The 18,857-nt window shown below is 31.3% G+C and overlaps 1 protein-coding gene across 1 annotated transcript in view; it reads right to left on the bottom strand.

Annotated features, from left to right (window-relative positions):
* The window catches only part of LOC120353229, a 163,066-nt gene that overhangs the window by 143,640 nt on the left and 569 nt on the right, over nt 1-18,857 (bottom strand). The window lies entirely within an intron of this gene.

Genomic DNA, 18,857 nt, shown 5'->3' with positions numbered 1-18,857 from the left:
CTTACCAGTCAGACATTCCCAAAATATTTTTCAGCCTATTTCTCAAGCCTTTAAGCTGCTCTAGTCCTCTTGAAAGTAATTTTTTCATCTTCTAAATCCTGTAAAGCCTAGCAAGGATCAGAAATATGCCTTCAACCTCAGTCTCCAAAAATATCCTTGCTCATCCTCCAAGCCAAATCTGGATGCGTCCTCCCAAGCACGTTCAGCTTTGAAAATTTCTATTATTGTCTTTATTGTGTCTACATACTAACACAAGCATTAAAACATTTGTAGGGAAAATTGAGCTTGATTTTTGGGTAGCCTAATTGTTTTTGTAGTAAAGTGGGCCCTGGATGAAAAGATATTTTTCGGGTAAAAATATTTCTGATAAATAAAATTTCAATAAACTTTCAGTAGATGTTCCAATTTTCAATCACAATACGTTTACCATCATACATTGAGTTCAACATAATTTTAATCAGCTCTCAATAATAATTATTGCTCCATTAATTTAACTACAATACATTCAACATAGAACATTGAGCTAGAAATAATTCTTCAGCTCTCAATATTTTTTTCAACTGAACCAATTTTTTTATGCTACCAATGAATTTTTCTTGTTTTCAACATTTTTTATTTACTTATTTATTTCACCATTATTTAGTAAGATACATAGTTTTAATAATTTTGAAGTTATTTTATTATTTTGAACATTATATTTTTCAATTCCTCCAAAGTATGATGTTGAGCTTGGTTTAGAAATGTTAAGCAGTGTTTCAATTAAAAATATATCAGGTTGAGATGGAAATTTTTCAATTCAAATCAATAACTAATCATTCGAAGAACGTTTTATGAAATTTGGGTAATTCTTTAATTAATAGTTCTATGATGATTGAAAGGATTAAAAGATTCTGATATCAGTATCTTTATTCCACATAATAAATCCCTAACCGAGGATTCTTTGACATTGAAAATTTGATCCCAAAATAAAAATCCTCTTTCTAATACATATTGTTTTGTTTTTTGATCTTGTTGAGAAATAATTCCTCAGTTTAATCTGCAACAAAGATTCCATAGATACTCTATGAGCAAGCCAGTTTTTCCTTCTCAGACTTCATCAACTATCTATGAAACACTATCAGCTCATATCCAATCTTCATAATAATTCATCAACTTTTTGCACTATCCTTTAAAACCCGCGTTCACTGTTCTAATACAATCATAATTAGTGCAAAGTCATGTTATTAATTTGTTTCTATAAAAACCTTGAGACTACAGCAAGGATACTGTATATTAGACTGGGACAATGTAAAGTCACAAAATGATTAAAGTTGCCCTAGGCGGCTGTAGACTCTATAACAGGCTTCATTCATAATACTCGACAATAAAAAACCAACTCAACCAAGAGCTGACCGGAGAAGAAACAACAACAGAGATGATCTTTGAAGATGATAAGAAGTGGTTGATCAGCTTTGTATGATGAACGGAAGTATTCATTCAATAAAATACTCAATCAAGTATAAAGTATTATATACTATATATATATTTTTATATAGTAGTGAATTTCTGCTTGTTTCCAAGAAGAAATTTCCAATTTTATTTATCTACTTATTTATTTCTCCACACACTGAAACACAGTAGCGGAATGAAATTACAGGCGCTAGCCCAAAACTTCTTTTATTCCGAAATTTAGTCTAAAGCTGCGTTTACACCAAAGTTATCAACAAAATGTTAATAACTTAATCCTGATAGATTCTATTTGATTGAACATAACTTATCATACATATGATGAACATAATAATATGTGTTTGTCAAGTTCCGTTTAACATTTTGTTAATAACTTTGGTGTAAACCCAGCTTAATACATGTGAAATGTCCAAAGAAAGTTCAAGTTTACATCGCAATAACAAAATTTCACATCAAAATGAATAAGTGGTATCAACTATATAATTTGGATATTCAATTTTGATATATATTTCAATTTTCTGATTTATATTGAAAATATTATTTTTCAATTTAGTGTTTAGAAATGTGTGTTTCTTTCATGGTTCCAATTTTTTTAAATAGCTTAATATTATATTGTAACAAATGATAATTAAGTGGAATATTTCTAATTAATTCATTAAGTCATCTATACTCTAAATTTGTAGTTTCTACGTTTATTTTGGACTAAAGTTGTACAAGTGAAATTTTAACCTTATCTTGGACTGTGTCATCGCCTACAAATTTGGAAGAAAAATAGCACAAAGACTACCTTATTATTTGATCTACCAATGTTATTACATTAGTGTCATCTGTATCATAAATAAATATCTTTATATTCTTGTTTTGGATTTTATCAACCACTTGGAACGACTGCACAATCATTTAAATAGTAATATAGGCAATGATACAAAGTATTTAATCTAATTTTTATAACAAACGATAACAATGTAAAATTATTTGTTAGAGCAAGTACATTTTTTCTCATTAATTTGGTTGTCGGCTCCAATAAAATAGATTCTTGATAAACTGTGAATGGATCTATTGCCTATGAATGAGAAATCCAGTTTTCAGAGCAAATTAACTTATAATCTTCAGATGAAAATACACAAAATACAGAAAGAGAAAATATCTTAAGACTAATTATTTCAAGAGTTATTACGAACTAAAATACTTATCTAGTTTACAGTTGAAACACAGTGGCTATTGGCTTTACTACACTAACAACTAAATCTGACCAAAACAGCACAAAATTTTATATAAAACTCAATTTAAAACATTAATAAACGAAAATGATTTAGAGCAAAACTCTACGACAACAGTACTTGTAGCAAGCCATTTTTCAGAAGAGAAGGAAGGGCTGAACAGGAAAAGCAAAGTTGAAAGTCACCAAACCAACGCCCTGTTCAATATCGATCTCCACAGACACGTCATCAAAAAATTATAACTTATAAGTTTAGAATTCACATTCTACATCTGTTCTCAATAAAACTTTATTTTGAAAATGTTATTTTAAATTTTTATATATATATCATCTCTATTTAACTAAACCATTTATCTTTTAATTTGTTAACCCTGCCTCGGTGACACCATGGAACAATGCAACAAACATTTACGATAATAAATTCTCCGTCAAAAAGTTTATCCGTCTATTGATAACTCTGACATTTACTATAAAGTTCCATAGATCTCGAATTGAAGATTCGATTTAAATGTGAGAAGAAAAATGTAATATTACAAATACCCCCCTCTTGACATAAAAAAATTTTACTGTTTGAAAATTTAAAGAAAAAATTTACATTGACCCTAATGAAAATTGTTGAAATTTAAATTGAGAACAGTAACAATTTTTTCTAGAAAAACATTACATGTCATCCAAAAATATTGAAAATTATTATAAAAATTCATCAATAGCGTTTGTTATATGTTTCCAAACAATATCTCAAAATATAGAATATCAATATTACTTTTGATTTAGCTTTATAATTTAAAGAAAAATATCTCAACAGAAAGTTTAATATGTAAAGAATAGTTTTTTGAAATTGCACATAAATTTAATAGATAGAAAATTTAATTTTTATTGCATAAAAAAAATTTAGTATGTTGAATGAAAAATTTATTATTATTATTTTTTTTTTTTTTTTAAATGAATTGATGAATTGTTACATTTAATTTTCACATAAAATTTCAATAAATCAAAAAATGTTCATTTCTTTCACTATTGACGCGGTTGATTTTATTGATGCACATTTTGGAAAACAGTCCGTTAAGGCACTCAGTATGATTTTCAGTTAAGTGTGACTCCAATGTGATGACGTTAAGTGTTGGGCTGATCTGGATGCACGTAGTGTTGGGCTGATACTTGTAGTCGACTGATGCATATCAAACTCGATACAGGTGACATCTCAGTTAGCATTGCCTCATGTTTGTAGTAGACGGCTGCATTCCAAACTTGATACCGGTGACATCTCAGTTAGCATTGCTTCATGTTTGTAGTAGACGGCTGCATTCCAAATTCAATACAGAGTCACATAAATTTTGTATCATATTTGTAATTATACAATGTACATTTCAGGCTTGAAATGACAATGTAATTCGTTTTTTGGAAAAGAGATAGACGCTGCATACAGGATTAATTTAGGTGAGGATTAATTTAGGTAAGGTTTGGTTTTTTGATATTTTCAGCTTTCAAGGTTTAGAGTTCTGCATACAGGAATAATTTAGGAGAGGATTTTTTGAATCAATTCTTTCATGATACTGTGACTGTTCTTCTGAATTCAAAGTTGTGAATGTGAACATGGATGGCAATTACCTCCAGGTAATGCAGTAGTGTTGAAGTTTGAGATACAGAGTCAGCAATAAGCATTGGCATTGCTATTGGCGTATGCTTTGGTGTCGGCTTTGGCATCGGCGTTGATATTGGCATTGGCGTTGGCGTAGCTATTGACATCAGCACAGGCATCGGCGTTGATTTTGGTGTTGGCATCAGCATTGGCGCAGGCATTGGCGTAGCTATTGGCATTGATTTTTGTTGTTGGCATTGGCGCAGATTTTGGCATTGGCGTAGCTATTGGCATTGGCGCAGCTATTGGCATTGGCGCAGGCATTGGCGTAGCTATTGGCATTGATTTTTGTTGTTGGCATTGGCGCAGATTTTGGCATTTTGGCGTAGTTATTAGTGTTGGCGCAGGCATTGGCATTGATTTTTGTTGTTGGCATCAGCGTTGGCGCAGGCATTGGTGTAGCTATTGGCGTTGACATTGGCGTTGACATTAGCGTAGTTATTGGTTTAGGCCGCAGCGTAGATTTAGGCGTAGATATGTCACACTAGTTTGAAAATCACCCAAATGTTCTTAACACTCTTCATGGCGTTCACTTGTTACTGATTTCGAGATTCACATGATAACTATTTCAATGTTAATGTCTGTGCTGTACCTGTTATCTTAAAATGCTTATAAACTAAGAAGAAAAACTTGATTAGGCTATCAATACAATCTAATACACATAAAATTATTTTAAATATATATGAAATTGAAATTTGTTAACATCTTATTATACAGTCAGCAATACATAAATTGTGAAATATGGACATATCAATGATAAATTTAAAAAAAAATCATTCATTTATTCACTGTTCAAATATCAACATTTTAATCCATTCTTCAAAATAGAAATATAATTTCATAACACCCTGTATCATTATCAAAATTGTAAAAAACAAACATCATAACAACACAACAAAAATTTAATTTCAATACATATTTCAATAATTTCAGACATTTGGTCTTCTATTCAATCATTTCATAATATATTTGCATTTCATTATTATTTAATATAACATTTCATTTATAGCATGTTCATTTCACATTTATGATTTATCATTCAGGGTTTCAAAATTATTTAGTTTTAATTTTGTTCAAAGACTGTATAATAAGTATAAACATTTCAAGATTATGATACAAAGATGATCAAGATGAAATACTGGGTAAATAAGTTCCCTAAAAAATACAAACAAGAGAAAAAGAAAACTGGGTAAATAAATTCCCTAAAACAATACAAAGAAGAGAAAGATTAATTAGAGCCTATCCTACATGTCAGTACTGAACTTTCATGAGGAAGTATATTTAATAAAATATACTACTATGGAATTTTGTAAATTCCAAGTATGACTCTAATTTGTTATAATTGTGAGCTATCACTCCCACAAAAACAACTGGTGAAGGAAAAAATATGTTGACTATTGTGACTGGGTGGAAAGTTCCTAGATGTCTGTAAGGCAATGTGATAGCAGACTCTAGTATCGGACCACAAAAACAAAAGTATGCAAAAGGTTTTACAAACATTTGATGTTGCAGTCATAAGGTTTTTATATCGCAAACAAGTAGGTCAGATAATCGAGTCCAGCCGTATGTGGTTCACGCCCACACCTCTAAAAGAATCACACCTACTTGTCTACCAAAAATCCAAAGTATTGGACAGCAAAGAAAAAATAAAATGCAAAATGGGTTAAAAGCCCAGAAGAAAACTATAACCTAATTACATATGGCTTATGGCACGATATGCAATGAAAGATGAGAACATGGGACATAATTGCTCTGAAAAACCTAATTACCTAATATGATACCTGAAAAAAAATAGACATGATTAAAATATGTAATACATGATGAAAAAATATACCGCAAGCAAACAATTATTTACACAACAATGGATAGATTTTAGAAAAGTTAAGTTTTATCAACAATTAAAGATTAGGAAAATAAGCTACTATTTCAACTTCTAAAATTATTTCAGAAAAAATACAAATTTAAATGACTATGGACAAGATTGGTTAAGATATGCTTCATAGAAGAAATTTACTGAATATTACACAAAGACAGGAAAGAATCGAAAATTGAAAAGATTAAGGGCCAAGAAAATAGGCTACAGGAAAGAAAAAAGACACAATTATGGACTCTTACCATACACTGTGTAGCGATTATGCTATTCTGAATCCCGGCATAACACAGGATTCCTAATCATTGTGTGCTTTCTGATGGTATTTCTTCATCATATATTGATTGACTCTCACAATTTTACCTGTACTTATCTCTTCCAGTTTGAAACACCCTTTATTGAGATCATCTCTTATTATGTAAGGTCCACGATATTTAGGACACAGCTTGGCAGAAAACTTTTTCAGCTTGCTCGACAAAATGTAATTTCGAATTACAACTAGATCATCAACTTTGAATTTATACTTGGGTTTATTATGCATATTCTGTTTGAATCTCCTGATGACACCTCTATTCTTTATTCTGTACAGTATTCGTTTGTTTCTGATACTTTCTTCTTCAAGTTCAAACTTATTTTCTACAGGATATTTGATATATTTGAAAACAAGATGTGCCAATTTATGATTCATCATAAGCTCCATGGGTATGTGACCAGTCGATTCATGAAAATTGTTGTTGATGACAAATTCAACCTTATCAATATACTTGTACCAAATATTATGCTTATTTACAGGAACGTAAGTTCTCAATATGCGATTGACCTCTTTCAATGGTCTTTCACTAAGATTTGCCTGGGGATGATAAACTGAAATGTAGTAATATTTTATACCTAATCTTTCCATAGATTCTTTCCACAATCTGCTTTGAAAACAAGTACCATTATCACTGATTATATATTCAAATTTACCAAATTCATTTACATATTTCTCAACAACTTTTACTAAATTATGAGCGTTAGCCTTAACTATAGGATACAACTTTGTAAACTTAGTAAAGCCATCATGAATAATGCACATCCATTTGTACTTGCCACCTGGTAATTCTCCATAAACATCAATGAACACTTTGTGATGTTTTTTCTCAGAAATTATGGTATGCATTTCTAATAATTTCTTTTCATTTGATGTCTTTACAAGTTGACAATACTTACAGTATCTTATAGTTTTGGTAACAAGTCTGTAACAATCTTTTATGTAAAAAGTTTCTTCAATAAATTTGCATGTTTTTGATATACCTACATGACCTAATCTTTCATGAAATTCAACTATCAATTCTTCATACAGTGCTGAAGGCACACAAACTTTCCAAAAACTATTCTTTCCAGATTTTCTAGTGAACAAAAGATCATCATTTACTTTAAAAAATTTGTTGATATTCAAATTACCTGTCTCCAACTTTTCTCTTACATTTTTTAACCAAACATCATCTTTTTGAATTTCTTTGATCTTCTTTACTATCTCAATTAACTTGTTATCACTCTTAATGATATTCAATACCTTGAATTCATTTGAATTTCGATTTTCTAAATTACCTTCATAATCAGTTCTAGAAATGATATCTGGCACAATGTTATCCTTTCCTGCTACAAATTCCCACTCAATATTAAAATTCTGTAATGCAAGAATCCATCTTCCCAAACGACCATGTCCTATCTTACATTTTTTTAAAAAGGTCAAGGCTTTATGATCTGTACGGACAACTATTTTTTGATTACCAAAATAATTTTGAAGTTTCATCAAGCCAAATAATACAGCTAAACATTCTTTCTCACATATTGTGTAATTTAATTCAGATTTCGTTAAGCTTCTGCTAGCATATGCAATGACACAGTGTTCCTTATCTTCACCTTCCTGAAATAACTCAGCTGCAATTCCTACATCACTGGCATCAGTGGCCAAAATGAAATTTTTGTTATAATCAGGATGTTTCAAGATCACACAGTCGATGAACCTATCTTTGATTTCTTGAAAGGTATCATTATCTTTTTCAGTCCAAATGAATTTATTTTTCTTGCATAGAAGATGTTTAAAACGATTTGTCAAGTATGAATAATTTTTCTGAAACTTTCTGTAAAAATTACAGAGACCTATGAATGACTGCAATTGTTTCAAATTTTGAGGAATGGGAAATTTCTGAATAGCATTTAGCTTAGAGTCATCTGCTTCAATACCATTTTTACTGATAATATAACCCAAATACTTTATCTTATCTGCAATAAATTTCGATTTATTCAGTTTCAACTTCAAATTACTTTCCCTCAACTTATTGAATAATAGTTCAATTCGACTGATATGTTGTTCAAGAGATATACTAGAAATGGCAAGATCATCAATATAAGCAATAGTAAACTCACAAACCTCTTCACCTAGCATTTTGTACAAGCACTTGATAAATTCAGAACCACTAATATTCAATCCAAATGGTAGATGTGTATATTGATAAGTCTGTCCAAAAACATTGAAAGCTACATACTTTTTACTATCTTCAGTTAATTTTACCTGATTGAAACCTTGAGTGAGATCAAAACTGCTAATGTAGTTGCACTTATTGAAACGAATGATCAAGTTATCTATTGGTTCAGTTTCTGTAAAATCCCTTATTATGTACTTATTTATTTCTCTTCCATCTAAACATAATCGAATTTCATTGTTTGGTTTTTTCACTACTACCATAGGGCTTGTATATTCAGAACTACCTGGTTCAATGATTTTCTGATCTAACATTTTCTTCAATTCTTTCTTGACTTGATCTCTATACTGATATGGAATCGGATAACTCTTCTTATCTAATTTCACATCATTTTTCATTTTAAGTTGACATAAATAGTCTTTTGCAGATCCAGGACTATCAGAGAAAATATCTTTGTTATTTTCAAATACTTCAATTAATTTGTTTACCAATTCAGGAGATTCATCGCTTAGCTGTAATCTTAAATTATCAATCTGCTGCTTCCATAAAGTATCAAACGTTTCTTGGTCTCTTACCATGTTAACATGAAAAAGTCTATTGTACTTCAAGGTATCCTTTTTTATAAATGGAAAACAACAATCTTTCAGTGATATCATATTTTGATTAAAATCAATAATTGCTCCAGCATCTTTTAAGAAATCACAACCCACCAAAATATCCACATTTAAATCTTGAACTATAAGAAAAACTATTGGCAATTCTAACTTACCAAAAAATACCTCTAACATAATCTGTTTATTTATCTTCTTATGTCTCATACCAGTAGCTACAACTATACTTACATTAGGAGCTGGTACCAAGTTCAACTTGAGATTGTTTTTCTTCATTTCATCAACAAGTTTCTCATTAATTACATTTACCTCAGAGCCGGTGTCAATAATCATTTGATATTTCTTATTGAAAATTTGTACTTCTATTTCTGCTAAGTCATATCCAGTGGGTGGAGTATTCTCTTGTTCCTCCAATAGTTCATTAAAAATACAACCTATCATGTATGGTTCTTCTTGACAAACAATTTCAGATTTACTCATAGCTTCATCTACCTGAATTTCTGGAGTATGTACCATATTAACACTTGATGCTTTAATATGACTTTCTTGATAACTAGGCATTACTTCATTACTTAAATTCTTACAGCTATTTTCTTGCACATGAATTTGACTGATTAATTCTGGCTTTCTTACTTCAAATCTGTTTGAAGTTTCAGTTTCAAAATTTATTTTATTCATGTCTACAGTTATATCAAAATTTGACCTTTCCTTAACTGGGAGAGCAGGGCTGTCGTTTCGTCGTCCCATTATTAGTTTAAAGGAGCATTATGTCTTGGACGATTTGCATTTGTCTGATTTGAAGTTTGAGCAGGCATATAACCTGGCGGTGGTAGGCTGAAATCTAACTGGTAGTTGTTAGCTGGTCGATTTGGATTTGATTGATTTGAATTCCCAAGTTGATGATTTCTATTATCTCTGAAATTATGCTGAAAATTTTGATCTCTATGACCATTATTGTTTGGTCCATTTTGGTACCGTCGATTTTGGAAATAATTCCTACCTCCTTGATACTGCTTATTATTATCATGAAACATCACACCATTTGAATTCTGAGACCTATTTCTATCATCCCTATGTTCACTCTGATGAAAACTTATTGTTTTATTTTGACTTCCAGCTTGAGCATTGTTATGATCACGGGGCATTTGTCTGTTTACTTTGTAAGTGTCAGTATTGTCAAACTCATTCAACAAACAAATAAACTCATCACTAGTCTTAATGTTACGAATAATAGCAGCTGTAGATATGGTTTCATCAAAATGACCTTTCAAAAACTTGAAAATAGTATCTTTATCTAAGGCTGGAATTAGATTCTTAGCAATGTTGAAACGAGAAATATAATACTCAGTAAGATTCTTAGATAAGTTTGGCTTATATTTTCCAAATCTCAAATCATCTCTAGCAGATGACTGAATGTTGTCTGACCACATTCTAGCAATGAATTTCTCTTTAAATTCTTCAAAGTTATTTATATCAAAACGGATGAAAATCCACCAATCACGATGAGCAAAATTTGAATTAAAATTGTTTTCCAAAATACCCTTAATTTTGATCCAGTTTGTGATTTCATTTCTCTCAAGATACTCGGTCAAGTTTACTAAGAAATGCATTGGATTCTTTTTGTCAATTTGCATTTGGAATTCAAACCTATCGAAATTACTATTGTTACCAGTATGATTACACATCGGTTTTGTTGACATGTTAATTTTATTTATGTTTTTTCTAACCTCAGTTATAGCAGCTGTATTTTCTTGACAATCTATTTTCAAAGAGGATAATACCTTGATTTCCTTGTCTACTTTTTCGTTTAATTCTACAACCTCTTTTTCAACATGCTTAATACTTTCATTATTTTCTGCATTGATAGCATTTTGTGTCATATTTTGTTGCTCAACTATGATCTTATTTTTATTTACTCTTTCATTAACCTCACTGACCCTATCAGAAACTTGAATGATTTTGTTTTGCATTGATGTTTCTACATCTAACATTGATGTTTCAAGATCATTAGTTTTCTGCTGTAGATGACCTATTTCTTTGTGATTTTTACTTAATGTATCATTTATCTCTTTTATTTCCCGCTTTGTACTAACCTGATCTAGTCTTATGCTAGCAAATTCTTGCTTCATATCATCAAACCTAGCATTTTGCTCTTGTTTCAAATTATCAAATCTTTGTGTTAGGAATGCTATAAGATTTATATCATTTTTAGCTCCTACCATACTTGTTTCATTTGATATTTCTACTAATTTCTCATGACTTGTTACATTTGAAACGTTTTCACTTACAGCTACACTATCGTTTGAGTCATTGTTTAAGGTTAGGTCTAAATCTTGTGATTCTTCATCTAAGTTTTGAATGTTTTCACTGGATAAAACTTCATTATTTTTATTGCTCTCCATCTTGCTACTGCGTAAAAAATATTTACTCATTAGAACCTGAACTTTCTTGAACCGATTTCCCACTCAGCAGCATCTCCCATTCACAATTCATCAAGATATCTATCCTACCAATAATTTTTTATAACCAGGGATATATTTTGTAGTTTGAGTCCCACACCAGGGCGTACCATTTGCCGTGCTACCAATTTTTCCTTAAACGGTTGGAATAGCATTTAACACCTATCAACCTAAGAATAGTTGTCGGCTCCAATAAAATAGATTCTTGATAAACTGTGAATGGATCTATTGCCTATGAATGAGAAATCCAGTTTTCAGAGCAAATTAACTTATAATCTTCAGATGAAAATACACAAAATACAGAAAGAGAAAATATCTTAAGACTAATTATTTCAAGAGTTATTACGAACTAAAATACTTATCTAGTTTACAGTTGAAACACAGTGGCTATTGGCTTTACTACATTAACAACTAAATCTGACCAAAACAGCACAAAATTTTATATAAAACTCAATCTACAACATTAATAAACGAAAATGATTTAGAGCAAAACTCTACGACAACAGTACTTGTAGCAAGCCATTTTTCAGAAGAGAAGGAAGGGCTGAACAGGAAAAGCAAAGTTGAAAGTCACCAAACCAACGCCCTGTTCAATATCGATCTCCACAGACACGTCATCAAAAAATTATAACTTATAAGTTTAGAATTCACATTCTACATCTGTTCTCAATAAAACTTTAATTTGAAAATGTTATTTTAAATTTTTATATATATATCATCTCTATTTAACTAAACCATTTATCTTTTTAATTCTGTCAACCCAGCCTCGGTGACACCATGGAACAATGCAACAAACATTTACGATAATAAATTCTCCGTCAAAAAGTTTATCCGTCTATTGATAACTCTGACATTTACTATAAAGTTCCATAGATCTCGAATTGAAGATTCGATTTAAATGTGAGAAGAAAAATGTAATATTACACTCTACATGAAGGGATGATGATGATCCCATGTATTGACGTGGCCTTATGTATGCCTACATTGTATCCTCTGGCTACTAAATGGAAAATTCATTGATTGATGAACGATGATGACAGATAAAATCATTTCAAGAACAAGCAAGACTACAGGCTTCAAGTCAGTCTTCAAACTGAAGTAAAAAATTTAATTTAATTTACTGAAGTAATATTGTTTTAATGAAGCTCACTGCAGTTCCACAACATCTTTGATGAATGGGCAATGATACAAAGTATTTAATTTAATTCTTATAACAAACGATAACAATGTAAAATTATTTGTTAGAGCAAGTACATTTTTTTCTCATTAATTTGAGATGATACAATGTATTGACGTGGCCTTATGTATGCCTACATTGTATCCTCTGGCTACTAAATGGAAAATTCATTGATTTATGAACGATGCCTATGAAATTCTGAAGGTGCTGATGAAATCTTTTTTGATGGTCCTTTGATGGTGCTTTTGATGGATGAGAGTAAACCTTTCTACAGCTTTAAATATGGGTTCCTATCCGAGCTACCAGGAAGTGATTTTGAAGCATCTTTAACAGTCAGCCAGTCATTAACGAATAAATAATCAAGCTATATCATACTTTTCAAATTACGGATATCGACAAGCAATAACCGTTTGAACTCCCACGAAAGCTCGACAAATTAGTCGTCGAATAGTTTATTGACCGGAAATCTACAGTTTAAACTATTTCGGAAATAGCCAGTTGATATTATAATAGTTGTGACTAATTACTCCTCGATAACTACCGTAGTCGATGAAGCCACTAAAAGCTTTCCCAGATTAGAACGGTGTTGAAGTCAGAGGAGACTCGGTGAAAGGTGCTGATGAAATCCTTTTCCTATATAGTTAGATTCAGTTAAAACTGTCATCATTTCTTGTAAATAACATCAATGTTCCCTATACAACCTGACAGTTCTTAACCTGACCAAAACTGACAGTTCTTAATAACTTTTAAGTACATTTTAGAGTGTCAGTATTGATTGAATAGAAAGTATTGATATGTTATCTACAAAGGAATCCTGACAGTTTGAAGTGGATCTTACAAGAGCTACACGGCTCATTGACAGATCACTCTCCACAATGGCGTCCACAGAACAATAATTGTGGCTTCACAGTACCTACTGTGTAATTAGTGCATCCGGAAACAGATCACAAGTTTGTGAATGGTCACAGTCACTTTCTATACTGTGAAATTCACTTTAAACTGGCAGCATTCACTGTGGATAACGTCAATGGTTCTCATTCAAATGATGCTGACAGTGTAAAATGAATCTTACCACAGAAGATTCACTTTAAATTGTCAGAATTCATTATGAATGTCATCAATGATCCTCATTCAACTAATACTGACAGCTTGAAATGGATCTCAGTATAGTGAAACTCACTAAGGGCGGTTTGCACTGTTTAAGTTTAAGCGAAAGATTAAACCAAATCTGGATTATTTTGATTTAAACTAAAATTCCGTTTGCGCAGTATCAGTTTAAACTCTGTATTTAGTTTAAACTCTGGGAAAGTTTAAACCTCCAAAACAGGAGGTTTAAACCAAATAATTTGGATTAACTAGATATCTGTAAGATTTGATGGGGAAACAGCTAATAGTAAATTATTTTTCGACGGTTGTTTTTAATGCTTCTGTAGACGATAATAATTATTTAGGTTATATTGAATCATTATAAACTATCAAACTTTCTGGGATGATAGAGAATCTTTTAAGGGTTTTGCTTGAGTAAAGCAAGTGCCAATTTAGTATTTGATTAAATAAACCACTTAATAAAAAATAAGACAATTTTTATCAGTGGTCTTTGATTAGAAAACATGTTTTCAATAACACATAACTAAGATATTTTGCTTTCAAGAGATAAACGAGGAAGACCGTAGTAGATTTAAGTAGATTTTCATAACAAAATAAGGTATAGTAGATAATAGATATTTTTATCTTACATTCTAGAATATATTTTATGGTGCCAACTAAATATAAGTTAGTTTGTTTCTAATAGTAATATAGCATTTCATCATTTTTTGAAGAATTTCTTGATCGCTTTTCACTTTTATTACTGTACAGCTTACAGCTCTGTGGATTTTGAACGAGGAAATAGTAGCTACATAACCTCAATTTACTGATGGTTTGTGAAAAAATAACAAATTTCCTGTAAAAATTAGCCTTCCTGATATTAAAAAACGATGACATTCTATTACCAACTTAACGCTAAAATAGTTTAACTTGAACTGGATTAGTAAATGCATTGAGAAAACCGATTCAAGTTTAAACTTTCAGATTAACTGAAACTCGATCAACTTAAACTTGATTACGTTAATCGAGTTTAGCAATCTATACTGGGCAAACGGCCCTAAAACTGTCAGGATTCGCTATTTAATGACATCAATGTTCCCCATTCAAACAATGCTGACAGTTTAATATGAATCTTACGATAGAAAATGCACTTCAAATTGTCAGAATTTACTATAAATAACATCAATGTTCCCCCATTAAACCAACGCTGACAGTTTGAAACTTGGATGCTCGGCTCAGCTCAGCTTTGTTTGTTGTATTGTGTTGTGAACTACGACTGAAAAGAATTTGATCTTTTAGTGTCACTTCTTTTGAAGGCATTTGGAGCGTGGCGCAAGGTAACTGGCTCATGAGAGGACAGAAGCTGTGTCATCGGCTGGTTTCCAAGTGTTTGGTGCAAGAGCAAAAGTGAGAGAGAAGCAGGAGCGAAAGACAGCTAGATTACAAAGAAAGTACAAGAGCAAGGAAGAGCAAGAAAGTGCAAGAAGAAGGACGAGGCAGGGAAAGTGCAAGAGAAGATCAAGAGAAATAATAAAAAATACAAGAGAAGCGAGACACATGAGAAAGAAGAGTGCAACATTATTAATTTATCAGAGATGGATATTTACTTTGGCAAGATTGGTGCAAATTAGAAACAGGGACGAGAGACGTACAACATCAAGGAAAGTGCAAAATAGCGAATTAAAAAGCAGAAACAAAAAGCATGAGAAAGAAAAATGAATGAGCAAGAATTACTAATTTGATCAGAGATGGATGAGGATTTTATTTCGGCAAGATTTTGTCAAGAGTAATAATTTTCCTACTCTTTCAAGAAGTGAATTACCGTATTTCAATTCTAACAATACAAATAATGTGCTGAATAATAAGTTCTATTTTTGTAAAATTACGTAAAAATGTTTCAATTATCAGTGATTTGAGTGTAATATTTTTGTTTCCTATCCAGTTTCTCAACCTTCAAAATTCTTAGTTTTAGTTGTTTTCGAGTGAAAAAGAACTAAATTTCAGAAAAGTAGAATCATAACCTCATTTCGGACTTTCAAATTATTATCTAAATCTGGGACAGAAATAGTACAAGGAGTATCTTTAGTTTTTCTCTCCCATTCAGTGCTTCTTGTAAAATTATAATAATAGAATAAAATAAAATTTGCATCTTAAATCATTGAGGTATGGAGTTGTTGATTGGGATATTTTGTTGTGTGTAATACTATTCAATTTTGTGAAAGTCATTCTGATTTTTTCTAAGGTTTCATCCGAACTTGAAATATTGTTCAATAACCAAATAGATAACAATTTTCACGTTTACATCATTCCTTCACTTTTTTAGTCAAGTCCAGACGCGTTCACGGTATTGGACCTAATTTTTAGCATTCAGGGAGTAGGCCTACTGTAATACTCGGGAGTCATTCCAATTTTATCATTATGAGTAAAATGAAATTATTTTCAAATTCACAGACGGTTACAGTATCAGTACAAAAACCAATTTTCTATTGGAATATTGAAAATTACATTCTTGAAATCTATGTCATTCTACAGATTGACAAAGTTGCAGAAAAAAAATCTTCAAATATGAATTGTATTTCTACAGTACAACCAGTCATAAATATTGAATTATAAAGATTCGCAGATCTAATCATCTTGCCATTCAACTTTTAAGCGTGTTTCATACAGCTATATTCACTTCAAACTGTCAGCTATTCCTATAGATAAGATCAATACTTCCCATCAAACCAATCCTGACCGTTCACAGAGAATCTCACTATACGGCTATTATTTTCCCTTTAAAACATGCAAAGGTCTTTGCACAAAGCCAATAACTCTCAGATATCTTACAGGGATGTCATTTTATTGTGACAGCTGTTAGTTATCAGGAAATCTCCACTGCATTTCAATACTGCATTCGAGAATATTCTCAACAACGGTTGTAAAAACATTGGAGATTCAGTGACTTTCAGATATTCATGACTTTTAACCGGTTGACAGTCTGTTTCAACACACTTAGGATTGCCCAAAGTGACATTGGCCGATTTCTAATACAGCGACTACTATTCACTTAAAACTTTCAGTATTTGTTGAATGAGTTGCATCTATGTTATTTATGGAGAATTCTGACAGTTAAAACTACAGTTAGTTCAACAGTGCATTGTTAGTTTCACAGTTTGAACTGTCAGAATTTATTGAATGGGTTACATAGATGTTATTCACAAAGAATCCGGTCGGTTTGGAGTGAATCTTACTGTACCACTACTTTCTTCTCAGACTATCATCAACCACTAATACCTATAACCTGTAATCTGCTCAAGAGAGGAATAAGGTTAGTGATAGCAGCTACCAAAACCTGTCAAACAAAATTAATTGATCGGCTTAAAAATACTAATGGATTGCTCTAATAATGGACTCGACTTTGGTAATTGATGGTTTAAATCTGTTGAAGGCATTCATTGCTCGACCTACTGATCATTTCAAGTTTCTCTGGAGTTTCAAGTCTCGATCTCAATACTTGAATTGGTTTTAACCGGTCTCGAAGTTAGGAGTTTGGTAGCTTTATTACTGGGTTTGGTATTGTTTCCCTTGGTAGAGCTATATTTGTAATCATAAGAAACCCTTATTGTATATTTTAAATAACCTGTTAACATAGATATAACAATAAATTATAAATGAAAGAATCAAATTACAATTTAACCATCAAAGTTGAGGATCATTACGTTTTTTATAGACACAATATTATGTATCTATGTAGAAAAACCATAATTCTCCCATTGCCTGCTAAGACTCCTTGAGACTTTCTGATGTGAGTTAGTTTTTGACATTTAAAAAAAATGAGGGGTCCGAGCCCCCTATTGCGAAAATCGAGGTTCCGTCTGTGCGAGGCGATGTTTCAGGATCTTCTGAATCGATTAAGCTAGAATTCAAGACTGTAGCGATTCCCCCCTTAATTTTCCAAAAATGGTTTTATGCGGAAGATAAGAGTCAAAACAAAAAAAAAAGATTGAAAAAGCATTTTGCTAAAGACATAGGTGATCAGTCAATTGTGTGAGTACCTATTCTACTCAGAAACTGTACACCTTCTTAATATTATGTTAACTGTCATTTCACACAATTTGTTTTTCTAAAAATATTTTTGTCATATTTGTGAAACTTTAGGTAGGAGTAAATTTTTCAGCTTGATATAAGAAGTTACTGAAAAAGCACAACATTTTTGTAACCTATATTGAAAAGCGTTGACTGGGATAAACAATTCCGAGTAAAATTCAAAATAATTATTGAGAAATCGTGAGTTTTAAACTGGAGTTGACCTCACAAATTCTACCTGAGCATGAGTAATAAAAATTGCTGATGACTAAAACAAATTTTCAGAATTGTTGTCTACCAGGATGACTTGGATATGCCGTATATAAGGAGATGCATGAGAGAAAAATATGCTACTAAAAACATAAGTTCTAGAGTATTTGTTTGATGACATGATATTCTTGTCTACATCAGTTTTCTAGGCTACTACACAAATTTTATGATCATAGTACCCTTTCAATATTAATTTTATATGTTTACACGACATACTATTACACAATAAATATTGAAAGTGTGATTTGATCTTCAATTTTTTGTACATACAAGTAGCCATCAATGAAGTGTTGCCTACATGACTATCGTATATGAATACTCTGTTAAAAAATGTGATTTGAAGATCTGTTTATTCTTCCCATTTTTGATATCTAATCTGGTCATGTCACAGGGTTTAATAAGAATATTTTGTTCCGGTATCTAACATCAGTACAGTACATGTGAGTCAACAAACATCCAGTAAAACGTGCTTGATAGACAAGGTCTGGAGATAGAAAAATGCAGTCTATCACAACCAGAATACTAGTACTGAAAATGTAACATG

This window comes from Nilaparvata lugens, chromosome 10 (genome assembly GCF_014356525.2).
Source record: "Nilaparvata lugens isolate BPH chromosome 10, ASM1435652v1, whole genome shotgun sequence".
Lineage (NCBI taxonomy): Eukaryota > Metazoa > Arthropoda > Insecta > Hemiptera > Delphacidae > Nilaparvata > Nilaparvata lugens.
This window is presented reverse-complemented; position numbering and strand designations above follow the sequence as displayed.